At 36.7% G+C, this 27603-nt stretch overlaps 1 long non-coding RNA gene across 1 annotated transcript; it reads right to left on the bottom strand.

Annotated features, from left to right (window-relative positions):
* Positions 1-317: 317 nt before the first annotated feature.
* Positions 318-26310, bottom strand: LOC125317455. The gene is made up of 3 exons (XR_007200098.1): positions 26156-26310; positions 5793-5858; positions 318-2311 (listed from the first exon to the last, which is right to left on the bottom strand). It is a non-coding gene; the product is annotated as an uncharacterized LOC125317455 (long non-coding RNA).
* Positions 26311-27603: the final 1293 nt, after the last annotated feature.

Raw genomic sequence — 27603 nt, 5'->3', positions numbered from 1 at the left:
AATGTAGTATGGTCACATAAATTATAATAATTTAATATGGGAGATGTAGAAAGCACATCAAAACGTGTTGGGTAGACCAGTAGTTAAAGTTTATAACAGCTGTTGCATAAAACAGTATCTTTATTGAGATGTAGAGATAGATGTTATTCTCTTTTTCTAGTTTCATGTGTTTATAGTTTGGAGTAATGAGTTTAGTGTTGATGATTTGAGATTTTACTCTGGGGTCTTTTGGTGCTCAAAATTACTCTAATTTTCAGAATGAAACACTATCATTAGTTAAAAAAGCCACAAGAAAAACAGAAATGCAAGATAAGGAATATTATCAAAAAGGTAAATTTATTCAGATTCACATGAAATGATACATAAGCTGACAAATAACAATCACAGCTTTCAAAGCCATTAGAATCAATTTTACCTGTTGTGTAAATATCTTGGGGCTTTCAAAAACTTTTCAAACTTAAACAGACATATCTAAATGACAGTTTTAGCATTAGTTGCTCAGTAAGAAAATGAAAGTCATTATTTTTTTAATTGAGTTTGAAGAAACACTTTTCACAGAGAATTAACATGCGGCACAACAGACAAAATCGATTAAGGCCCGCCATCTGGCAGAAGTCTAGAAAAGTTGCTGCCATATGTTTTGACCAAGACTGCAAAATAAACTGTTTTATACTGTCAGCACCTCCAGTTCTGTTTTATAAATTACATTTGGTTTTATTATATATATGAAAAAGATTAGGAAAGGTTTCATCTATGACTGGCTGCTTAATTGGAAAACAGACGCTATATAAAATTTTAAAACAGGCACAGGGTGATTTGGGCTCAGTTTGAAAGCTGTTTGACAGCTGTAAGTAAAAAAAGTGCAAGGATTGCTATAAATTGTTTATTAGGCAGATCTTTAATTCTTAATAGGTTATATTCAAATCATTCTTCAAGATTCAACAATTGTAGCTTTTCTTTGACAATTACAGAAGAAAATGTACTACAAAATTCCTAGGCAGAGGGGAAGAATGTTCATGAAATTCATAGGTAGTATCAAGAAGTGGTGAAATGGAAAAGAAAAAAAAAAAACCATATCTTTTTCTTAAAAGGATATAGTTTCATAAAGAATAGATTTTAAAAATCAGTATATATGTATGTTTCTGTTGGAAAAATAACATCTCAGGTTCAAATGAAATTTAGGAATGTTAATCTCTTTTGCAGCTGCTATTTTTGTTTTATGGTATTTTTACAGCTGTTTTTAATTTCTTTTAAGAAATACTAAACCTTTCAGAGTATTCCCAAGTGAAACACCATGGTACAGATAATTGGTTTCATTGCAATTCAGATTATGAACATCATTTTTCAGTTGTTACTTTCAAACTATATACACAGCTAAATCTGTAAGCCATTTTCTTTATTTCAGCTACTTTCAAAAAGGGAGAAAATAGCATAAAGCATCACAAAGCCTTAAAGCCTTTGTGAGGATTTGTGATGCTTGAAAATATTTACTGTCTAAGGAGAAATGTTCATAATAAATGCAGAAGTATCTTCTGAGATATTTATGTTTTTATGAGATATAAATATGAGAACAGATCAATTATTGGTGGCATAAGGCACTATAAATAGACCTCTCTATGCACCACAAAATCCCTTGTATTCTAAAGAGGTCCGTTCAAAGGGAATATGGGTAAAGAAGAATTTTAATTCAGTTTTGTATAAGTTTCATGACAACTACAACTGAAGAGCTGTTAATAAAATCCCAATGTTACCTTTCTCCTGTGCTTTTTGCACGTCACGTACTAGTTTGCTGTCAAAACTCTTGTAGGAAAAACAGGCTTTTTCTCCCACCCTTTCCCTCCCCTGAGCCTTTGGTTAATACAGGGGACAAAGTGCTAAGCAACACCTGGATATTTCTTTTTATCCTTACGTTCAACATGTGGTTCCACATTGTATTTACGACATATCCTCTAAGCCCTGAAGCAAATAAGCTTTTATTTTTCTTTATAGGCTTCTATCTATGTCATCACTGTAATATCAGTGTGCTTCATAAGGAGTAATGAATTTATTCTCAGAACACTCTTGTGAGATCTGGAAATACTTGAATGAATATTTACAATGATAGAATAGAGAGAGGCACTGAGAGGTGTAATAACATTTCAAGCAAAGCAGAAGCCCAGACTGCTCAATTTTAACCCATGACGTCTTTCACAAGATGACTCTCACTTTTCCAGAGGATTCTAGGTCACTCAGGTTCATCAAAACTTGCCTTATTGTTGCTCAGTGAAGACCTAACTCATATTGATCTGAATTTGTACAGTTTGATTTTGACCTGAAATTAAATGGAGAACAAAAGTCAAATACCTATGTGATCAAATAATAAAGGACCTCATCAAAACATGTACACACAAGGAAGCCAAGTTCATGCTGGACGTGTAACTTCAACTTTGTCATTTCCAGACTCCAAGTGCTTCTCTTTTGTTGCACATTTCACTTAAGATTAGGGGTAGGAGGCAGTTTCAACATTAATATATTTGTAAAGAATACTTGACAAACATAGAAAATTGAAAATATTTTGGTTTTTGGCAAGCCAACATTGAAATTTTTATTCAATATATCTTTTATATATACTTTTTTTAAATCTCCTTGTATATTTACAAACAGTGAGGCAGAAAGGCTTATATCATTCCATATATATATATATCTTTAAAACCTTGCTTTCTTTCATATTCATCTCCACATAATTAAAAAAAAGAAAGAAAAGAAGGACATCTTCAGGCTTGGCTTTACTCCCTATAGACTGGCACTCCTTTTGGAACTCCTGTGAGCTACAGACACGTGCACAGAACCACAAAGAATATAAAGCAGACAGTTATGACACCAATTACAAAATTCACCATGAATTCATCTAAACCCTTAGCCTGGTTCACACATCAACACCAATTTCACTCCAGCACTAAGAGACATAGTAATTCTCTTAATTAGCAATGATATGTAACTGGCTAAGCCTGAGCTACCAGCACAGTCTGGTGACTATGGTGGACCTGGTCCCTGGTTATATAGACAAGGAAACAATGAAGGTAATATTCAACCTTGTAGAGTCAGATATTGAAGAGGTGCTCAACTTAGTAAGGTGATCAAGGTCCTGTGAGTCACCAGCCCCTAAAATAAAAGAATTGTTTAAAAAGGAGTATTTCCCTACACACTCTTGGCATCTTTGACCATTAGAAATTTGTAGGGTCAAAGTATTTACATGCAAGATAGAATGAGAGAAATATGGAAATTAATATACATTTTATGAAAGAATTAAGTATATAATGTGAGAAATTAGAATAGAAAATGTGGATTTTTTGCCAATCTTTTAATTATTGCAAAAAAGGTAATATATCACCCACATATTATGTGATATGTTTCAATATTTATAGCAATTACTTCTGGATCAAAATTCTCTTCAGACATACCAAAAGTATAACTTATAAATAGCCAAGATATTTTCAGGAAGAGGTTTGTTTTGTTTTTTCTTTCTTAAAGACAGACTCAATTTATAATTCACATTTTATCAGAAGAAACCCCATATCCATCATTGTTAAAAATAACACATACTTATTATACCTAAAGAAGATTACAGAATGGAGATATTGTGGGCATTTGTATTTTTTCTATCTTTTCACTTTTTGCTATTAACAACATTTGGCATATGGTGTTTCGTAATTTCTTTCACACAAGCAATCAGGTGGTGTTTCTTTTGTTTTATGAATGTTTGCCAGGGGAATAAGAGACTGAACTTTACTCTCACCCCCCTCAAAAAATATGAACATATAAAAGAAATTACATGAAAACCACAAAAGCTTGCAGAATAACTCAAGGGGAAATCTCCTGACTGTTTTCCAATAACTTAACTGAATTTTAAAATATACTAGATTCAAAGGCACAATGTCCTTAGAATCAAACACTAAAGACTGCTCCATTCCTGAAATGATCAAATAGAAATTTATCAGGCAATATGTTTATAACATAAACAAAAAAACCCAGAACAACAGCAAGAGTAATATGAGAGAGAGAAAGGGGGAGAGAGAGAGACACCAAGAGAGAGACAGAGAGATTTGGTAAATTAAACGTCAAGGTAAATGGAAGGAAGATTTAAAGGAAAGTTAATTGCTGAAAGCAAATAAGATTTAGAAATTTACAATAACATACTCAAGTGAATGATATATATGAAAAGGGACAGGTTTCAAAGCATCACTTGCCAGATTTATTCATTTTAATTGAAGTAGGGGATGACTACTTCACAGAGCTCATCTATTTTATCAGGTACAATGGAAAATGTAAAGAAGAAATGTAGGGAACCACCTAAGATGAAGTTTGTTCACTTCAACCCATTTTCTACTGCTCTCAAGCCACAGCTTATGAGGGACCATGACAGGGCTTCTGAGGGTTGTGTTTTTTCCTAAGCACACAAAATGTTTCATATTCTAACAAACATGTTCTTATTCACTGCTTCTTCAATTTTATACCTCCTCCACAGACTGTACAAGAAAATAATATATTCTTCCTTACTGTACCTTAATACTTAGTACTACTCAGTAGTAGTACTAAGCCAGAAGAATAATTTTTTCACAAGATTTCAGCAGGAAAACTTTAAGGAATGAGGAATACTTTAATTTACCAAACTAATAGGTTCTCCAGCCTTACTCAGGGTCTTAAAGGGAATGGATGAGTACAGACATGCCTAAACTCCTCTTCTGATATTTCTAGCTGTTTCACAGGAAATCTGCTTTAACTTAAAAATCACATAGCTAGTTCAGTGTTATGTCTAAACTTGAAGGAATTGTTTGACCTAATGGCTTTAAATTTATTGCCTTGCCCCTTCAGAGCACTGGCAAAAGAACATTTCCCCACATAAGTTACTATTGTTTGGTAAAACTTTTTTAAACAGTGAAGTTCTTCTGAAAAGGTAAAATACTCCCTAATCCGGGACACCACTGTGATCGCAACAGGGTAGAAAATCCCTTCTGATCCTTAAACTGGGTATTCTGACAGAAACATAGCATCTTAGAAACATGCACATAAGATTGAGAAGGAAGAGGGAAGCAATGCCTCTCTTCATTGTCAATCAGAATGCTGAGATTGCTGCTGAGTGCCAGTGGGGGCTATGGATGAATAAGGGTCATGGGTCCCATTGTGTTCATGGAGGCCAGCATGCTCTGAGACCCAGAGAGGCTTCAAGGAGGAATAAGCTCTGGCATAGGTTTGAAAACATATATCCCACCCATTATTCATGCTAGATCGCTTGGTCTTTGATTAGTCCAGTTAAGTTTCATTCAGCAAGAGCTTTTTGGGTTCATCCTGAAAGACAATTTACTTCACCAGAATTAGGTATAATAAATTACACAGTTTCTTCATACAGGGGAAAAAAAAAAAAAAAAAAAAAGGCTATCTTTTGGAATCTTATTGCAATTTAGCTATTAGAAAGGCTAAATTACAAAGCCATAAATGTGGTTCCACGGAATGTGCATATAAAAGGCATTGTCAAAAGCTGGTCACATAGCATAAAAGAGCAGAACCAGATTAAGATCTGTAAAATTTCCCGATTTCTGAAATTCATTTTTGTTTATATTTGTGGTACTTCTTCTGGTATGATGATTTTCACTGATACACCTAAACAGACTAAAAGTGAGCAAAGATTACCCCTGCAATCAAGAATTAAGTGTATTTAACAAATAAATGCTAATTTCACAGGAAAACTAATATAGAATATCACATAAATACAAAAAAAAGAAAAAATTAACCTTAAAAAATAAAGTAGTACTTACCATTGTTTTGCAGTAAGACCAATGAGGACTTGGTTTTGCACTCTGATCTTCCCAGTTTTTCTTTTGCTAACCCAAACACATAACAATAATCTGTTTAAGTAACATATTACTCTTTTTACACTTGGAAATAGCTTACTACAACAAAGTTACAGTAAATTATTTAATGTTCGGCCTAATTTTTCAAATCAGTACATCACAAGCTCACAGATAGCCTACATTTCTTATAGCCCTTGCTTTGATAAGGCGTTAACAAACACCAAGCATACATCCATTGCTTGGGCATCAAACAGTTTATTACAATATCCTAAAACCAAGAGACATTGCTATTTTGTGCCTGTATTCAACTGCTTTCACTCTAGAAGACACTGTCATTAAGGAACCTGAACCCTTTCTGTCTATGCCCTAAACAGTGAGGAGAGAAAAGTTGTTCCCAAATCAGGACATAGTGACACGTTACCTTCTCCTGTAGAGCACAGATGGAAAAATGCATGCACAAACAGAATACCACCTTAAGCTCACCATTTTCCTCATGGCACACTAAGCATAAAACATATTATTCTGGAAGGGGCATTTTGCATTCTTGTGAAGTTCACTTTTTAAAATCAGACATCACGATGCCCATGGCCATAACAGCATCTCAAGGGGGAAAAAACCAGCACTTTCTTTTTGTCTGTAAAACCACATACCCCCAGTAAAGCTAAATTGAACAAAACTACCCTACCCTCATGTTTTCAGGATCTTCAAAGAAATAATGTAACAGTAGCCTACAGGTGGTAACATTTTAAGAAAAGTGCATCTGAATGGAGACCAATGATTCCAATGCCTGTTACAGGACAAAAAGCAGGACCCGAAGGAAGAGGAGGTACATGCCTCTATTTAACATAAGTCCTAGTGTCGAGCTCTTCATCTACAGCAGGAGGTGGCCCCTCCTAAGGCTAAGTGCCTTAAATTGTACATGCACAGTTCAAAAGTGGGGGTCTCTGGGGAAAACTTCATGAGGAAGGAATAATGCTTTTTAAAAAAATTTATTTTCAAGTAAAGTAAAAAGTTTAATTCAATATACAGATGTGCTTTTTTCCCCCCCTTTGATCTCTGAAAAGCTCTGGGTAAACACATCTAACAGCTCTCAGCTGCATTTGTTTAGCTTAGGTAGCTGGAATTTTACAACAGGCAGTTGAAAGAACAATTGGATTTCTACTGCAATTGTTCTGAAAGAGACTGAACAGTCTTTTCAAGCTAAATAGGACCTCAAGTAGAAATATACCTGTTGTAAATTTAGATTAATTGTAATTGAGATAAACAGAACTACTGATGACTTATTCTCTGTAGCTGATTCCAAATTTTGTAAATCTCACGCAAAGATATAAACTGTTAGTATGTTCAAATTTTTAACTATGTATTTTTATCTTTAAAAAATTCAACACACAACAAAATTTATTCCTAGTCACATCTATATTTTTTTTCCTAGCTGGTCAGTATCTTAAAGAAATCTGCACAAGTAGCATTTAGGTTGTAGGCCTTTGTACTTATTCCCCAGTTTTCCAGAGTGCATCTGATAGCAATACATGAAAAAATTGAGTTTTTCAGTCAGGAATATGTTCTGAAAAAGGAATCATAATTTCTAAAAGCAGTGGTGTTGTGATAGTGATATGGTGTATTTGAGATGTGTATGCAGGCACATGCATACAGCAGATTGAAATATGTGATGTAGAAAGGCTTTTCTGGCAGCAGCTTGGAGTGCAAATGTAAATCATTTCCTCTTTTTAGCACTTAGGCAAGTGTACAAAATGTTGTCTTACCATCATCTTTAGATCAAATACAGAGCATGTTATGTATACATATGTGTACAGACATACACACATGCAAACAGTGAAATATAAAATGCTTATAAATAAACCCATGTTACAAAATTGTGTTTATATGAATTTACTTTTCCTTATAGCCATAAGTACACCCATACAAACATATGAATATGAATGTATATTTTCCATCAAAATAGAAGTAATTTATTGTGCATGTTATGTGTCCTTTCTTCTTCTAAAGTATATTAAAATACCTTTGATCCTTTTAAGTAGTTTGGCTAAAAGTCTATTACACATTTTAGCAAAAGCTGACAGTGAGTTTTCAGTTGAAGATCTTTTCACCCTCACCTGATGTCATTAAAAGTAAAGGACAGGGGGAACACCTCCATGTGGAAAAAAGAATGTGTCAGTGAGAATTATACTCTGGTAGAAATGGGCCTTCTCCCTTTTTTCTTAAAAATAAATGAAATGATTTTAGCTTTTCTTAAACTCAAATGTACAGTAATGGATTTTTCACTGAGTATCTGAGTTCCTTGTAAGTAGATCCTATTGTAAGGATAAAATCTTTCTAGCAGAAACATAGACCAGATATACCTTAGCATTAAAACAGCCAGACTGTCTTAATACCAGGTCCCTATTCAAAGCACATGAAAGCAATTAAAAAATAATTAGAAAAAAAAAATAGAAAACCTATAAAAATACAGACCTACATCTAAGCTACATAATTAGCTCTTAAACAAGTGAAATGAACTATATCGTTGCTGCTGAATTTAGAGAAAAGTGCTGAATAGAGTGGATGGAAATAAGGAAAGAGACAGCTAAGCATAAACTGGTGACACCCTCACATTTGTTGATTTGATGTGTAAGACTCAGGGTCATATTTGTCTAAATTCAGTTGTGCCACTTCTTAACTTCTTTTAACAGTAAAACTAAGCAGTCAAAAAATCTTAACTGAAAACTTGTTTGGAAAATATGTGAGAATGAACAATACTGCTGAGAGAATTTGTTAACCTAAATCAGACTTTTTATAAAAATATAAACATTTTTTACACTGATTGTCATTAGCTGGCATAATGAAGCCATATTCTAAAACGTTTTTCTCTTATGTCAGCTTTCCTACTAATAGGAATTTCAAAAGACATCTCTAATACTGAGCTAACTCTTCCAGGTGCCTTACTTTCAGAGACAGACATAGCTCCCAGGGCAATTATCCTGCTCATCAGTTCTGGTTTCACTAACAATCACACACTGAAAAATGGAGACTCACCTGCTCCAGTCTCTGGAACCTTAAACACATGGACCCCCCTGACCCACCTCTCCAACTGCTGGCACTTACCCCATACGCTCACACAGAGAACAGTCAGCCCTTCACCCATGAAAAGAGAAATGGAGTTAAATGACAAGACAGGACAGACTGCAGTGATGAGGCCACAGAGAGGCAAGTGTTTTGACCAGGTAACTGTTCATACAGGACTGGCCCTAATTATTCATTTAGCCCCCTATTTTCCTGCTTTTTTCTTCCCCAAACCTTAATCAGTCTCTTTCCCTGGCCTTGGATATTTCTTTAAGCAACCTAAAATAAGGCCTCCCAAAATCCCAAATGATCTTCCCATCATGCATCCCACAATATGTACAATGCCCCTAGGTAGTGAACCCCTTGATCTGTGAGGTGGCCCATAGAGCCTTCTGTCTGACTGCTGGTGCTGTGTGTTCCAAGGATGTATGCTGCTGAGAGTCCCCTGTGGAAGCCCTTGGAGAGATCAGGCAGAGATTTTGTCTCTTTGACCCAGCTATTTGGATTACCCTGCCCAGCCATGTACTCCTGTGCTCCTCTGGGCTTGTGGAAACAGGCCTTTGATGGCCTGGTGTCCCAGCAGATTATTATTTGGGTTACCCCAACCTGCCATAGTCTATGTGCTCCTTTGTAGGTGTGCAGGGGAGTTTCTATTGTGCAACCTGATAAAACCCAATGCAAGGAACTAAAAGTGCATTATTTTTCTCATGACACTTTACGTCAGGATTGTGTCCAGACAGTTTTTGAACATTTCCAGAGAAGGAGACTCTACAGCCTCCGTGGGAAACCTCAGTCACCCACACTGTAAAGAAGTTCTTCCTCATGTTCAAGTGGAACTTCATGTGTTTCAGTTTCTGCTCACTTCCTCTCATCCTATTGCTTGGCACCACTGAAATGAGCCTGGCTCCGTCCTCTTGGCACCTTCCCTTTAGTTACTTGTAAACATTGATATGATCGCCTCTCGGTCTTCTTTCTTCATAAGGGAGGTGCTCCTCATCATTTTTGTAGTCCTCTGCAGGACTCACTTCAGGAGCTCCATGTATCTCTTGAACTGGAGAGCCCAAGATTGAACACAGCACTCCAGATGTGGCCTCACCAGGACTGAGTAGACAGGCAGGATCACTGTCCTCGACCTGCTGGCAACACCCTTCCTAATGCTCCTCAGGAAACCTCTGACCTTTTTGACCACAAGTACACACTGCTGGCTCATGGACAGCTTGTTGTCCACCAGGACCCCCAGGTCTTTCTCTGCAGAGGTACTTAAAAACCTCAACAGTTCTGATTCCTTCAACTCTTGAAAAACTTACTAAATGACTTATTTCATGGCTGGCACAGACTAGCAAGTCATTTAACAATATGTATCTTAAAATCACAGCTACTTCCAGAGAGAAGTCCTGCTTCTCAAGTGACTGCTAAAAGACCTGGGATTGCAGTGCAAGATGTGGATCAATTTGTACTACTGGAAATTTCTGTCCAGATAACTGAAAAATTGTTCCAAGGCTGTGTTATTCCATACAAGTTCTGAATTTATTTAATAGTGAACAGATATGTCTCATAGCTGCAAAAAGAGGTTGTTTGGAGCATTAGTTCAGGCACTTTGACTACACCAAAATCTTTATAGAAACCAATAGAAAACTAGTGCAACTAATACGAATGCAAACAGGTGTTATAAAAAACCAATGCCACTTAGCAGATCACTTAGCATAATATCCCAATTTAAATATCCACTATGAGTACAAGCAATCCATCCTGTAGGTAAGACATATATACTATGATGTGCAACTACCTATCTGAAACAGAAATACAGTGTTTCTCAGAAAAAAGAATTCCTGATCTGTAATTGTGTGACCATTCAACTTAAGCTGGAGACTCAAGACACTGCAGTTTTGTAATAGTAGCAAAAAAGAATCAGATATCCCTTAGTCAAATGCACAACATCCTTGTCTCTAAACTGGAGAGACATGGATTTGACAGATGGACCATTCAGTGGATAAAGAATTGTCTGGAAGGTCATGCTCAAAGAGTTGCAGTCAACAACTCAATGTCCAAGCCGAAAGCAGTGGCACTTGGTGTTCCTCAGAGGTCAGTATTGGAACTGGCACCTTTTAACGTGTTTATTAGGACTGAGTTCACCTTCAGCAAGTCTGCTGATGTCACCAACATGCTGGAGGAAAGGGATGCCATCCGGAGAGAGACCTTGACAGGCTTGAGAGGTAGTCCTGTGTGAACCTCATGAAGTTCAACAAGGACAAGTGCAAGGTGCTGCACCTGGGTCTGGGCAATCCCAAGCACAAATACAGTCTGGGCAGAAAACAGATCGATGCTAGCCCTGGGGGGAAGGACTTGGGGGTGTTCACAGATGAGAAGACCAACATGACTTGGCAATGCATGCTGGCAGCCCAGAAAGCCTGCCAGCAGAAACATCCTGGGATACATCAAAACTAATGTGACAGCAGGTCAGGGGAGATTGTTCTTCCCCTCTATTCTGCCACTGTGAGGGCCCACCTGGAGTGCCACATGTTGGGGCCCCCAACACAAGAAGGACACAGACCTGTAGAGTGAGTCCAGAGCAGGACCATGAAGATGGACAGCTAGAGCACCTCTCCTTAGAAGGCAGGTTGAGAGAGTAGGGGCTGTTCAGCATGGAGTAGAAAAGGCTCCAGGGAGACTTTATATGAGCCTTCCAGTACCTAAAGAGATTTTGCAAGAAAACTGGAGAGGAACATTTTTCAAGGGCATGTAGTAATAGGACAAAGGAGGATGGCTCTAAGCTGAAGGAGGTCAGGTTTAAGTTAGACAGAAATTCCTTACTGTGATGGTGGTGAGGCACAGGAACTGGTTGACCAGAGAAGTTATGGATGTCACATTCCTGGGGCTATTCAAGGCCAGGCTGGACAGGGCTTGGAGCAGCCTGGTCTAGTGGCAGGTTCCCTGCCCATGGCAGGAGAGTTGGAACTAGGTGGACTTCAAGGTCTCTTCCAACTCCAGGCATTCTATGATACAAAAATATATGAATGCTGCTGTTTCTTCCTGTTGCATCCTCCACTATAGCAACATCACCTTCAGATTTATCAGGCTATACTTTAAATGACTGGATTTCGTTCATTACCAGACCTCCCACAGATGCTAACTTTTGCAACGCTTAGCACTAAATAGATCAAGGAAGATAAGAGTTATAAAAAGAATCATCAATTTTCAGAAGTAAGATGGTCTTCCTCAACTGTATATTGTATTATATACTGTATCAAATGTCATTAATTCCTGTCTCCAGCTACTGGGTCTGTAAGAAGCATGATTTTTGATGGGTTTTGTTTGTCTGTGCTTTTTTTTTTTCCTTTTGTTTTTGAAATGCTCTCTATAGCATTGTGACAATGCATTAAAATAAATAGGAAGAAAACATGAAAAGAATCTGTGAACTTTTGTACAAAGTATTTGGTATTTTGTGATATATCCAAAAGGACTGCTAAAGAGGAATTTGCATTCATCTACTAGCCCATGAGATGGAAACATTTTTTCTTTCAGGAGAAAAACTGAAGTTTCTTAGAATTAATAAAAAATTTCTTTCATGGGATACAGAAAGTTTAGAAAAAAACCTAAGTAGATAAATTATTACAAGGTTTTTAAAAACATAGTTGTAACATAAAAGGTGCTTATCCTGATATCTTTGAGTGTGCCATAGGCATGTATTCATGGCCTTACAGAAAATACTCCAGCTGGGGAGCCAGTGTGTTTCTTACTTCTGGGTTATCCCTTGGTGCTAATCCAAATGATTAATATCAAGAAGTTAATGCAGCACAGCCACATGCTATATAATGGTGCCAGATTAAAGGCATCAGGGTGATATAATTATCACAGTCATAAGAGAAAGATTTCAATTAAAGGTACCATAGCAGCATGCAACTAAAAACAGCACAGCAGCATACTAATTAAACTGCAGAAATCCACTGCAAGCATTGTGGTTTATTCTACTTGAGGCAATGAAACAGCCAACAAAGCAGCATAATAGTATCCTAAAATCCAATCAAATAATGCCAATAAAATAATTATACAGTATATTGTAACAATAAAGAGTAAGGTCAAAAGTTTTAAAGTTGTCCTTTGAATGCTATGGACATTCTGTGAACAATTTAATGAAAAAGTAGTTTTGAGATATTTTTTCCTTATATAGTGAAACCAGCCTGAAAGTATCCAAAATCACTTCTTTTTCCTGTTTGCAAGGTATTTTAACTCTTACAGTAATATTTTTATTTTTCTCTACTCTCAGAGGAAAGTAAGCATGAGTTGTGTGCCGTACTACCAGAATACCACAGAAGCTTTGACTATTAGACTGCTAAACACAACTGAGAAAACTAAGTGGGGCAATGGCATCTTATGGAAGGCAATGGAAGATAGTGAGCTAAATGAAATATATTGTCTTCAGAGAAGCAGTTTGGAAATTAGTTCCTGTTTTAGAAGCTGTAGATCACTGAGAAGACTTCATCAAGAACTCGAAAACATGGCTTATAGATAAACGGGAATAGTTCAATCTGGGGATACTCTCTGAGTGCTGAGCAATTACTTTTAATTAAATAATTTACAAAATAATATGAGCACTTCATACATAATGTCAACACTTTTGAGGTTCCCTTAATTTATTATGCAGAAGTGTACAGTATGTCCAGCTCCTACCAACACCACTGAGAAATGAAAAATGGCCAGCAGATCCAAGGAATGTCCTATTCATCCCTGGCAATAGACAGACTTGCAAGTAACTTTCATAATTTTGGTGGGTTAAACTAAAAGCCAAACTTCCAAGAGGTACTTGCTCACTTCTACCCCTCAGCAGGACAGGGGAAAAAAATAGAGCAAGAACTCATAGACCAGGGTGAAAGACAGGAAGATCACTTACCAATTAGCATCATGGACAAAACAGATGTGGTTGGGGGAAAATTAAATTATTTCCTATAAAAATGTATATGAATACTGAGAAACAAACATTAAAGCAACATCTTTGCTCCCCTAGTCTTCCAGGTTCAACTCAATTACTTCACTCTGGTTTCATCTACTGTCACCCCCTGAGCAGCCCAGGAAGATGAGAGTTCCCTCTATCCCTCCTTCCTCAGTATGCTTTTTCCCTGCTTCATTGCAGGTTTTCTCCATGGGGTTCAGTTCTTCAGGATAAACCTGCTCCAGAATGGGCTCTCCACAGGCTCCAGTTCCTTCACTAAATAGCTAACTGCTTCATGGGCTGCAGTAGGGATATCTGCTACTTCTCACTCTCTTTTTACCCTCCTCCTCCACCTCCTCTCCTTCTTTGTTGTTTTTCCTTTTATAAACATGGTTACATTTAACTACCTTCTTCAGCTGGGCATGATAGACAAATATGAGAAAAGCAGCACAGGACACACCAAAATACTGCAATGAATATATATACCGGCATTGTAAAATGAAAAGACATTATTTATTTTTTGTGTACTTTTTAGACTGCAAAAGTTATTCACATGGCAAAGGTAATACGTATGAAAGGGTTATTAACAGAAAAATCGACTAAATCATAGAAATAAGACATTTCCTCAGATGACATGAGTTTGCACCTTGGACACCAGGCTATCTACATGATGAGAAATCACTTCTAAAGTTGAACACTTTAAATAGTTTTAGTTTGATTCTGAAAGTGTGTGCACATATGAGAATTGAAAAACAAGTAGAATGGAAATGGCAACCATAAGAGATGCTTGAAGGAAGCTGAGAGTGACATCTCAGGAGCCTTTGAATCAGATGACTTTCTAAATATTTTGTGAATTTTCTATGTTCTATCACCTCAAAGTTCATGAAAAATTCAATAAATAATGGGTATTTCATATGAAAGATTGATATTTTCAAAGAAAGAAAATTTAAGAGAGTTACTTTTCTTCAACAAATAACACAGAAAGAACACATACAAAACCAAAGCTCTGGAAGAGTAGAGATATCCCGGTTCTTTCATTAGATGTTGCTATTTATCTGCCTAATCACAGTGATGGAGAACCTGTAGAACTTATGTTTTTCTGTGCTTTAACTACATATCAGTTTCTACACTTGTTCTGTCTTTTGACTACATAGACGAACAGCAATGACTTCTCTTTTGGGAATGTCACAAAGATTTGTACTAACACTATTCAGCAGCTCCTGGTATCCTAACGTGTGTTAGGATAAACGAGTAAACCACGAGTAAAAGGGGACATTCAAAACATCTAGACCAGAAATTTCTTAATACACTGCAGATGAGGAAAACAGTATGTACATGCTTGTTTGGAAAAAGAGATTCAACTTACTTGGTAGAAGAGAAAGAGGGCTTATCTCATATCAGGTGAGACCAGGAATGTCTAAAGGGACAACACATCATTCTCCCCTGTTCCCATACCATTCCTGCCCTGCTCCCCCAAGAAAATGCTCATGAAAAGGGAGCTAGAGCTAAAAAGAATTATCACCCACAAAATTCTCACCTCTTTCCCTTTTCCTTCTTTCTCTTCCTCTCATCTTACTACTTTTCTTTCTTTTTTTACCTACATGCTCAAATCTTCCCTTAAACTCCATCCCCTTTTATCAGATCCCTGTTATTGCCTGAAACCCCAGCATTGCCAGTCTTCATCCACTTTCCTCTTAATACTCCCTGCAAGTGTTCATATGTGCAAGTTATTTTGTATTAAAAATATTTTGAATATTGAATTATCTCCTTGATTCAGGTAATACAGTCTAAAAAAAACCCCAACCCTAAACCCCACTCTTTGACAAATCAATCCCGACAAAAGAAGCACCTTTTCATCACAAGCAGAGGATTTATCCAAGATTTTCATATATTTTTATACAATCTACAGTGAGCCTTCAGAAAAATCATGACTATTTTTCTGAGCTCCAGCAAGAGTCCAGCCAAGTACTTCTTGAGCTGGATGCTACTAACTGCAACACAGGACTTAGAGGTTGGCTGGTATAAATTAAGGCAAAGCAGATCGTCAAAGAATTTTTAAAAAGCAAATAAAAATTTGGAAGGTTTGTCTGTATTCCTTGGAGAAAAAAAAAAGGGCAAGGGAATATAAAAAGATGGGACCATCAGATAAGCATGGTCTGTACACAGAGAGACAAATTCACCTACAAAGAACTAAACTCTGTAGAAATTGGGCTGTCTACAACAGAAATTTTGCATTCTGCTTCAATTTTCTATATGTGGTACTTTAACATCAAATAAATAATGTTCATGGAGTAGGGGAAAAAATACCATATCAGAACTTCCCATGCCTGAGGGTCTGAAACCACTTTAATTCTCCAAATACGTTATGAATCATAGTCCTTCACTCTTTTCCCCACAACCATACTCTCTAACAAGCCTCCATGTTTAAAATATATGGCAAATTGAACACCCTTGGACTAAAATTCCTATAATTTTTATTGCATTGATTGACTTATAAGAAATTATATTTTTGTGTGGGATATATTTTCCTTTTCTGTTTTCCATCTTGTGGTGCCTGCTATTCTTATTGCAACTTAAAAAATGGTTGAGCACTTTTATAAACCTAAAGGCTAATATAAATAGCTTAAGAAAAAAAGTAAGGTAGTGCAATGTTTGAGGAACAGCCCAGATGAACATCTTTGTGAAACTAAAGTTTTCTACCAATCAACAAACTAGCTACAATACAGATGATGGCTGTACAAGTTTCCCTATGCTAAAAATCTCAGCTCTGTTCACAAGGGCCCACTTTCATGGATGAGAGGGCAGTTTAAGGTAAAGGCACATTAAATTCTTGACATCTCTGCTAGAATTGCAAACAAAAGTACAGTTATTTTAGTGGGACTGTTGTTCAGCATTACAGATATTTTGTGAAGAATTCTATATTACATTCCTGTGGCTTAGTAGGAATAAAATTCTTTTGCATAATTCAACTATCTGCAGATAGTTTATCAATATATGCTCTTACCTGACTTCATTTTGGAGAAAAATGAAAATACTACTTTGAACCTCTTATTGTTCGTTAAATGATCTCCTGGATGAAGGTGTTGCTGAATATAGAGGCAAGAAGGTCCTGGGGAACCACTATATTCATATTCAAAACCATTAAAAAATTTTGGGAAAGACAAGGAATTTTCATTTGCATCCTATATACATGATCATTCTAAATATCTATTAAAAATTGTACCTACAGGATTTTATACAGATATGAGGTTTCAAGTCAATGAAATCCTTTTGAGAGACATGATAATGATGATGTTGATGATGATGTTAACATAATTAAAAATCCATACATTAAGCAAAGGAAAAGTACAAGTTAGAAATGCTTATTTCTTTCCTGTTTGTTCCACTTCTAAGGGGGACTTTTACTTGCCTGATTATCTAGAAAATACATATACAGAGATTTTAAGATAATTTCACTTGACCATATATGCAAATGGGTATGTCTATCTTTTTCTGAAATGCAGCTGGGCTGGTTGCTTTTTTCCTTTACTTTTAAAAAGAAAAAGGGAAACGCTGATGAAATATCACAATTCCATTAGAATGGTTCCTGGTTCAAAGGAGCCACTAGTGCCAATGTTCATTGGTAGGAGTGCTCTCCAGCTGCCAGGCATCTTGTTCTATGTGACCTCCCACTGCTAAAGAGCAGTCTTTTAAAGAGCATGTTTCTTGTTTAGAAGTTTGTGAATCTTGTGGAAGCTAAGAACATACAGAACCACAGATTTTTTTTTTTTTCCTGAAGAGGGATAAACACAAACATTTACCCTAAATGTTTCTTCTAAGTAGGATGTTTAGTCAATAAATAATGTCTTTCACTCACTGTTGCAAGAATTCACCTCAAATAATATACCTGAAATCTTGAAGGGGTGAGCCTAAATATTTTTGTTCAGAAGTAGTAAGGATTTGTATTTCACTTCTCAGGATGTAAACTTATTACTTGGAGGGAAACAAGCTTCCCATGTCTTTGATGCTTTAGTTTAATGGTGCCTAAAATATTTCTAACTGATGGAGACTGACAGGTTAGATAAATGCTTTGAAAATATAACTTCTATAGGAAACTCTGGGTTTTGTTCAGGTCATGTATAAAATAAATACATATCTTCCTCAAATTTTTAAAACCAGAAACTTATTTTAAAAATTGCCTGAATACCAAAAATACTTTTGTAAAGTGTCTCCCAGAAAATTCATTTTACAGTTAAAGCTAATGAACAATTCAGACACTCGTAGAAAAATACAGAGGATGTCTACTTAAAAAGGATTTCCTTGAGAAATAAAAAGAATAATGTAATAGCCACATCTGAAAATAAATTAGTATTTAGTGAGGAAAGAAATGCACTATTTCAAAGATTTAGTGAGAAAAGCTACAATTATGTAGCCTTCATAAATGATATCATAATGATAGTGCTTTATCTGATTCATAGAAAATGATTCAGATTGAGACAAAGGAATAAACAATAATGAAACTCAACAATCTAAAGTTAAATGACTAAGATACTCAGTAGCAGTTATGTCTGTACAATAGATGTTTCTTTTCAAAAGACTGAAGAAAACACTCCGGGACTGGAAGGTTTAGGGAAGAGGTAATGAGATACAGAGTCTTTCACCTCTAGGTCATTAAGTTCAATTGCATTTAGGGTTGCTACTGACTGAAATTTTCTTCAGCTGACGGGTATTAAATAGTCTATTGTGAAATTGGAGGCCTCATTCCCATCCCTACTACAAAAGTAACCATATAACGTTTAGCAGTCACAGCAATAATGCCTGCAGCATGAACACTGGACCCTGTCATCCTGTGTCTTCCAAAACAAGTTGTAAAGGTGCCAAATTTTGCTTTAGTACAGGAGTCAGTCTTGTAAACATCAGTTCTGACAAAATTTCACGCAAAAATTACATGGTAATTAAATACGAAAATTAACAACCAAGTATTTTCATCTCAATTGTATTTCCTATGGGAATCTGATGATCTTATGTTCCCCCACATAACTGGTTTTCAGCTTGTTTTAAAATTTTTCACTGCTTATACTGCCCTGTGCAGGGGTACCCCCAATGTGAGCAGGGATGGGGCAGAGGGGGTCACGCATCATTGTGCATCTGGCTGTTGTCCATGCAGACCAGAGTTCATGAGATATTCGCTCTGTCGTTACACTCTTGTCCTGAAAATCTCACATCATATATTCTCTCGTGTGGATATTTTCTGAAGTATGCTGAAAAACTGGGGAGTTATGCAAGGGAAGGTTGAGGTTAAGGAACCTAAGGAATGGTGGAAGCATGAGAAAATTCTAAGAATTACAGTGCAGGAACTGTCACTACCACTAGGCTGGAGAGAAAATAATTCATCAAGATGGTCATGGCAACATGACTTTTGTGGTTCCCTTAAATCTATTAGAATAGGATTTCACTGTTTTGGAATTGTACAGTCTTGGTTATTTTATTCTTCAATAGATCTTTTTGTTTATGTATGACATTTGCCAGGATTATTTCAGACTTGCCATAATAAATCCTGAAAGGATCTTGGGCAATTAATATTTTTTATATAATTTAGAAAGTTACATCACAGTGTAAGGAAAGAAGGAGAAACAGCAACTTCTAGTTTAAATGAAGTAGTCTGATCACAATATAAATATAGATACTAATCAAACAATGAAGAATGAGACAAAAATGAAATTACATTCAATATCCTAATGCTTAATCACATGGAGAGAGAAGTAAAACTTATATTTGTTTGCAACAATATTACACTGTTGAAACACATGCCATGCTGTTTCTCAACTACTGATTATAATTTGGATCACAGACAACTTTTAGAGGGAACTAAAGCTCCACTCAAAATCTGCTTCAAATAGGCTTCACTGACACAAAGTTTGGAGGCAAGTCAGTACTGGGTACTATTGTTTAAACTCTTCATTACTGACTTGGATGATGGGGAAGGATGCAGGTCAGGAAATTTGCAGTGATACAAAACTGGAAGGAGGGACCAGCAGACCACATGCCATTCCAGGGGACCTAGATAGAGTGAGTAATTGGGCAGAAAGGAGTCTCATGAAATGCAGCAAAGGGAAATGTAAGCACTTGCATCTTGGGAGGAATGACTCCAGGCACTAGTACACTGCTATAATTGGCTGGAAGGCAGCTCTGCAGAGAAGGACCATGGGTTAGTGATGGTCAGCAAGCTGAACGTGAACCAGCAACGTCTCCATTGCAAAGAAAGCTAGTGGTATTTTTGGGCTGAATTAGGAAGAGTTGCCAGCAGGTCAAGAGATGATCCTTCATCTCTACTCACCATTAGTAAGACATCTGAGTACTGTGTCCAGTTCTGGACTCTCCAGAACAAGCAAAACATGGACTTACTGGAGGGAGTCCAACACAGGGCCACAAATGTCATCAAAGGACTGAAGCATCATTTGTATGAGGAGAGACTGAAAGAGCTTGGACTGTTTATCATGAAGAAGGGATTTGTTATCAATATGTATAAATATCTGGTTGACGGGAATGGAGAAGAGGGAGCCAGACTCTTCTCAGTGATGCCCAGTAATACAACAGGAGGCAATTGGCACAAAATGCATCCCATGAAATTCAACACAGAAAATTCTTTTATTGTGACTGTGATCAAATGCTGGAACAGGTTGATAGAGAGGTGGCACAAAACGCATCCCATGAAATTCAACACAGAAAATTCTTTTATTGTGACCATGATCAAATGCTGGAATAGGTTGATAGAGAGGTTGTAGGCTCTCCATCTGTGGAGATATTCAAAACCTGACTGAGGTGATCCTGGGCAATCTGTTCTACCTGACATTACTTGAGCAAGGGGGTGGTATTAGACAATCTCAAGAGGTGCCTTCCAAGCTAAATGATGCTGTGATTCTGTTTGATTCTATGAAGTCTTCCAACACATGAGCCAATAAAAGGGTCTTTAATTGCTAAGAGTCCCTGTGATATCTCGAGCTGTTTCTTGCTCTTCATTATACCAATCCATGGTTCCGATTTTAACATCAACTACAAGATATCAAATCTCGAAGATGTAGCTGTCTCTCTTCTATCCAACCTCTCTTCTCAACCTCTTTACATCAATAACCCCATTCTTCTTTGCCTACCTTATTTTCTTTTGATGTTCCTCATTACTGAATCCTCTTCTGAAATCCTCTTATGTTATTCTGTTTCATTCTGCTCTGTCCTGATTACACCAGTCTTAGTCTTCCAGAAAACCTTAGGTGGTGTCAGCTGTGCCTTTAGAAAGCTGTCCCTCTGTCTCTTCAGAAACAGGGTAAACCAGCAGCAGAAAAAATCTGTTAAACTCATGACTTCCCCTTGATGAGAGAATGTTGCACATAGTTCAAGGAGATTAACTTGGTCATCTTAACAATGAAGAATGACAATTGCACCTGGCATGTGGCATGGCAGATATGCTCCTATTATGGAAATATTGAGGAGGTCTTCTGTCAGGGATGTCTTAAGACAAACAGATTGATTTGGATCCTGCAAGTTTAGAAGAGTCCAGAGGGTGTCTTTTTGTGGACCCAGCATAAAGGCACTGTAAGGCTCAACAGTTTTAAGGGGACACCTTTTTATTCATTCCTCACTACGGTCAACACCAACCCTTATGGTTAAAACAGGTAAATCATAATTACTTCTTCTATTTGCATGATTCTATTATGGGATGAGAAAAGGAGTTGGAGGGAGGGACTTCTGGTGTGAGTAGAAGTTAGGTGTCAGGTCTACAGAATACATGACTGCTGCCAGTCTGATCATAAAGGCTGTTGTGCTATTGAAAGCTGAGATCCTGAGCTGTGAAATATTCCACATAGCTGTTTTAGAGACTACCTGTTCAATCCTGTGTAACTGCCTAATTCCACCGCTGCATGTGAGTACACATTAATGCAGTCCACCCTGGCTTTTGTGCTACCTCTTTCCTCTCCAAACACAAGAGCTGAAGTTGTGGTAATGGTGCTATGCAGAGCAACTTTTAAGATCCTCTGTACTGGATGTGGTTAGAGATACAGAAAAAAAGGGGATTGTGTATTCCTTTCTGTGGCATCTTCTGATTTGTCTGTGCCTTGTGGCTAATACCCTGGGACAGGCACTAAATTGAAATGTGCATCTTGTTGACACTGCCTAGACAGTTAAGGAATCAATGAAGGAAAAAGTCCTGGATGATCTTATCAAGATCTCTCACTTGAACTGCTGAAGCAGTGCTGAATAGTGAACTGCTGAAGCCTTAGAGAGCCTGTAACTGACTGCCCTCAGTGAACTTGTCCACCCCAAGCCAGTTAGCACTGAAAAATGGAGTCAGAAGTAAAGAAAATCCGTGGTGGCAGCCACCTCTTTTGAGTACAGGCATCTGCTGCCAGAATTTCATATAGGTAGCAGAGTTCTGTGCTCACTGCTAGCTGTCATACAGAATAGGCTATTCTTTCAAAATCAAATTAATTGTTTGCATGAAATGAAAACCTATCAAAACTATTAAATTCTAAGACATTGTAAATTTCTGTTTCAGAAGAATTGGTAGAAGTTGCTAAGGAATTATACTAGGTGAAACACAACTGCATCCTGTAGCTGATAACAGTCCACTGAGCAGGGACAGGACACTGCTCTGGATAAACCTGTAGCCTAGCCTTGTAGTCATGTCACTCAAAAACCAGGTTCGTCAACAGAATCATCTGTGATTTTGAGTTTTTCCATATTGCTATAATAATAATTTATGTGTATTTGGTTCATTGATGAGATAAAATCATGGTTTTACCAACATCAATTAGCTAACCACAGCAGTAACAATGAATTTAAAATAAATATGAAAACTTTTAATCCAGGAATGGAGTAAGGTAATTTTTTAGAGGGAAGATATCCTCAATAATATGCTTGTAGTAGGAGAGGGGTTGCTATTTACAAATATTACAGGAGAAAAAGGAAAGAAAAATCAAAACCAAGTATTGCACATATATCACTGAAGTGAATGCAAGACCTGACTTGCCCTAATTTTGTTTCCATAGTCTGGACAGATTGTTAATGATTTTAAGGCAAACCTCCAGCTGGTCAAGAGTCAAATAAAGAATACATGATCACAAAAAAATGAAATTGTACCTATATTCTGTTGCAACCTGCAAAACTCTAGCAAAATTAGAAAGTAGCAGTATTAACTTTAGATTACTATTTTCATGCTAAATATGAAATTATATTAAGAAAGACAAAAATTATATCATAGCAATGTATTAACAGCTGCATTAGAACAACAAAAAAGGACCTTGCTGAGCTCCCAAAATGCATTTCCCCAAAAGTGCAGGCAGACAATTCACTTTCCTATAGAAGAGACAATCAAAAAGACAGAAAAAATCCTAATCCTTGATATTTACTTTAATTGGATCAGAATTTGGCTTTCCAAATATACATTTGCATGCCTCAGTCAAAGAACAATAAACATCAAGACAGATGATTTCATTCAACCAGTTTCTTTCGAAGAAAAGAGCCTCTATTCCATATTATTGCCATTCCAGATGATTAACTCTTACATATCTATTCCATTCACTTTAATTTAAATTTCATTAAATCTGGTTCTTACTGAGTTCAAAGAAACTTTTATTTTTAAACACTTCCACCATGAAACTAATTTGTTCTCATCAATATCATTATTTGCTGCATCTGAGAATGTCTTTCAAAAGAGCTACTTCCTTGAATATTATTTTCAGAGAGTCATAAACATTAAAAAGATAAAAGACTTCTTACACTACACCCAACCCCTCCTTTTTCAGGAAGCTTCCTCAGGCATACTGTTGTACGTCTGAAAAGGCACTTTTTCTAATTCCACTCACTCTGTGGTCTGCCATCCTCGCAATTCTACCCTTGCAATGTAACAGTCAATGCTGCATAATTCAATTATCAAATCAATAAGAAAAGGTAAATTATGAAGAAGGCAGACATTTTTCTGAACACTGAGTCATATTCAGGCAGCCTACCACAGTGCCCAGGGTGGAGTTAGACACCTCCTGTGGCAGCAATCAACAGTTCAGATCAGATAGAATTTAGCACCATCAGATCCCAGATTATATTTCTACATCTGTGTTAGCAAACTAAACAGTACTGGGTGGTATTCCCAGATTCTCAGGCCAAAAGGCACAGAATAGTCTATGCTTATGCTACGCTCTCCTCTTTTAACCCCCAGAAAGAGTCTGCTATATGGAAAGTACCTGTAAGAAGTGAGTCATACCCACTTCCATAGTGCTTCCTGGGAATGGCTTCTGCGGGTGCTGGCTGATAAATGAGAACCTCTCCAGTGGTGAATTGAAAATTTTTACCAGACCAAGCTTCAGTCTTAAGGATATTTTTGATGCTAACTTAAAAAGGATTTTTCAGCTACAATGCTTATTTCTCCAGTCCATTTTCTATTGGGGACAAATAGAACTGTGACTTTTCTGCAAAGGCAGTAAGAGGAGAGGAAAGAGCATGACTGTGCAAGGATGAACCTTTATCTCCTTGTTAATAACTTGAATTGCCAAATCAATTTCAGCATGCATAAAGGATTAATCATTTCTGTATACTAATTATTACTGAATGCTGTCTTCATGCTTCTGTTGACAAACAGCTAGTCTTTTTTTCTGTTGAGAAATTTTGACTCTGATAAGATTATTTTATATCTCCAATGAAAAAAACATAAGTTAAACTATGAATCCTTTCCCCAGAATCTTTTAAAAAAGTTCAAACATAAGATCAGAATATTTGGGAAGTGATTTAAACTTTTTGAATTGAAGAGGTCTTTTTTAATATTCATATCTGTAATACTGAATCTAAATGTTAACCTAGTCAATACATATTCAGTGCTCTAGATAATTATGGTATTTTTCCTCAAAGCAATAATAGAAACTAAAATTGACAGTTAAGGACTAATGAGAGTTAATACTGAGAAAAAGGAAACTGAGATGAAGACAAAACTGCAGGTAAAAGTTATATTTTTTGTGTGACAACCAAAGTTGAGAGATAAATGACATGAGGAAATTTAAGGCATACGTGATCCAAAACTACAAGAAGATGTAACTGAAGAGTTTCACAGACTGAAAATAAATAATTGTTGAGAACAAAGGGCGCCATCTCTGTCATTATTCATTGAACAAAATTCCTATTAATAATTAATACTGGCAGTTTTGATAGAACAAGGACTGAAGAATTTTCCCTTCAAAGATAAAGAAGAAAATTGCAATTGTGAGAAGCACTGTAGAGAAATCCCAGCTTTCCTGTATTTAATGTTGAGAACTCTGCTGTTCAAAGGTTGATATTTCTATATGTGCTCTGAAGTTCTAGAGCCTAAGTTCACTTCCTTGGCTTTGTTGTGACACTGTACCATGCCGTAAATCAAGTCCCTCCTGATGGGAGAGAATTTGCTGAAAGTCCTTGCAAGGAGTTTCAAAGATAAACCGAGACTTTTCCTTGAGTTTCAATGCTTCCAGATAGTCGCCCATTAAGTCTTATCAGAGGAACAGAGCCACTAGCGTGACCCAGGTACAGCACAGAGCACAGAAAAGCAGGAGTGAGGCCTCTCTATCAAAATTTACACAGCCTTTTAAAGATTTTTTAACCAATAGTTACTAAAAACATACATTATTTTCACTTTCCTACCAATTATTCAGTAACATGACTAGGAACTGCAGAATTCTCTATCCAATCATTCCAAACTACTTTTATTGCAGAACATGGAGTAGTAGAAGAAGGAGAAGAAGGTTTAGAGAACAACAACAATCCTCCATTTTGATATTTTTTACTCTTATCTATTTACTATAAAGAGAAGCCCAAAACCTCTAAATTTTTCACTCTGTGACAATCTTACATAGTAGTGCATCACCTAATTCACACCACAGTATTTTCTAGTTCTTGTCTGACCATTGGTAATTTTTTCCAAGGTTTGAGGCTAAAACAGTGTTGTTCAGGGGGGTAAGAACACTTAAAAACAGCCAGAGAAATATTCTCAGCACTCTGGGTTCCTACATGTTGCATAACTTATAGATTCAAATGTAAATTATCAGAGTAAAATGTTCCCAGCATATAATCTTCTCACTCCTCTTTCACCTTTCCTGGTGTGGTCTACAGGTCAGAAGTATCAACATCTTTGCACATATTTGAACAAAAAATGTAATCATATTTGTTATTGGCATCAATGGGTTTTGGTTGTGGGTTTTTTTTACTTATTATACACAGCCACAACTACTTCACTAGTGTCAAAACCAATAATTCATGAGATTTATTCTCCAACACTGGTCAGTTAAGTGTCTGCAGAGCAAATGCACCAAAATGTTCCTCATGTTCACCTATACAATCCAAGTACCTGGGGAGCATAGCCAAGCAGTGCTCACATGAGTTGGAACATAGTGGAAAGTGGAGTTGCCTTCTCCCAGCTCGTGGCAGTGTAAGGCTGAGCATCAGCAGCAATGCAAAATCATGTGAGCGTCCATTCAGTAGATCTGCACACTTGCAGCTCAAACCTGCCCTGTTAAAAGAGGAAAAGGGAAGGTGTCTCATTTCTACTCTCAAGAAATCCAGTCTACAAAAAATTTAGACAGAATTTTAAGAATGAATGAAGAGGGGCAGGGGTGTGAATTATGTGTGGAAAAGTTTCTCAGGAGATCACAAATGATTAAGTAACAGGAGGATAAGGGAGAATGTGAGGGGAGGTGTTTGAGTCTCTGGGGAGAGAAAAACAAAGTGGAGACACTGATCCCCTTTTTGCGTGTTTGAAATTAGTGCAACTGCAGTAAAAAATAAAGCCCAGATTTGCGGATGATGATGATGTTTACAACTTAAAGCTTTTAACACTAACCTTGTACGAAAGAATACAAAAGAGAGAAAGAATAACTCATTGATTACTACAAGGAGGCCTTGATATTGTATTACTTCATTCTAATATAGGGCTAAATATCTCCTATTTGTTCTGCCCATGAAAAAGTAAGTGCACAGGTTACAACTGGATTGGACTGCTGCTAATGAAGGCAGAGTTAAGATTGCATGAGTGTGTTCTGTATTTCAGTACTTCTTGGATTTAGAAGTCTGAATTTGAAATTACACATTTCTTCATTTACAGCTGTTTGCATTCAGTTCAGCTCTGTGCTCTGGAAGAACATGAAGTGCCATTCCACAACCTTCCTTAATAATATCTTTTTTAGCAAATTATTGTAGTTTTTAAAATATCTGTGAAATAAGCTACAACCAATGATTGCATCTTTTCACACATCTTTTTAGCTAAAATCACAGATATTATACAATATTATTTCTTCACAGATTACAGAAATAAGTAGTTTTTAGTTTTAACATAATTTTTGCTTAATCCTAACATTATAATTTGCCATAGTATTTTTTTTTAACTCTCAGACCAGCTGGCTGCCAAAAATCTACCTGCTGTGCAGTAATCAAGATGTAAGTAGTATGACATGCTACTGATTAGACATTTTCAGTACATCTGGAAACACTGACTATTTTCCAGTCCTCTTACCTGAAAAGACTGTTTCACAGGAACTTTCACCAGGAACTTTCAAGCCCGAAAATACTCCAGCTTTCTTCAAGCATTATGAATCTAGATGCTTTCCTTGCATAAGAATACACAGGAAATTTCTTTTATTGAAAACATCATAAACAAAAGCTTTAAGAAGCACCACTTTAAAAAGTGAAAATCAAACTTCAAGACAGGGCTTTATGTATCTGTCAAGAAAAGTTTCTTCTTCAGACTTTCAATAATTAGGAGGAGAAAATCAACTAAGGCAGCATATTGCAGAAATGTTT

The sequence above is a fragment of the Corvus hawaiiensis genome, chromosome 26 (assembly GCF_020740725.1).
Source record: "Corvus hawaiiensis isolate bCorHaw1 chromosome 26, bCorHaw1.pri.cur, whole genome shotgun sequence".
Taxonomy (NCBI): Eukaryota; Metazoa; Chordata; class Aves; order Passeriformes; family Corvidae; genus Corvus; species Corvus hawaiiensis.
The sequence above is the reverse complement of the archived record's forward strand: the minus strand, read 5'-3'. Positions and strand labels throughout refer to the sequence as shown.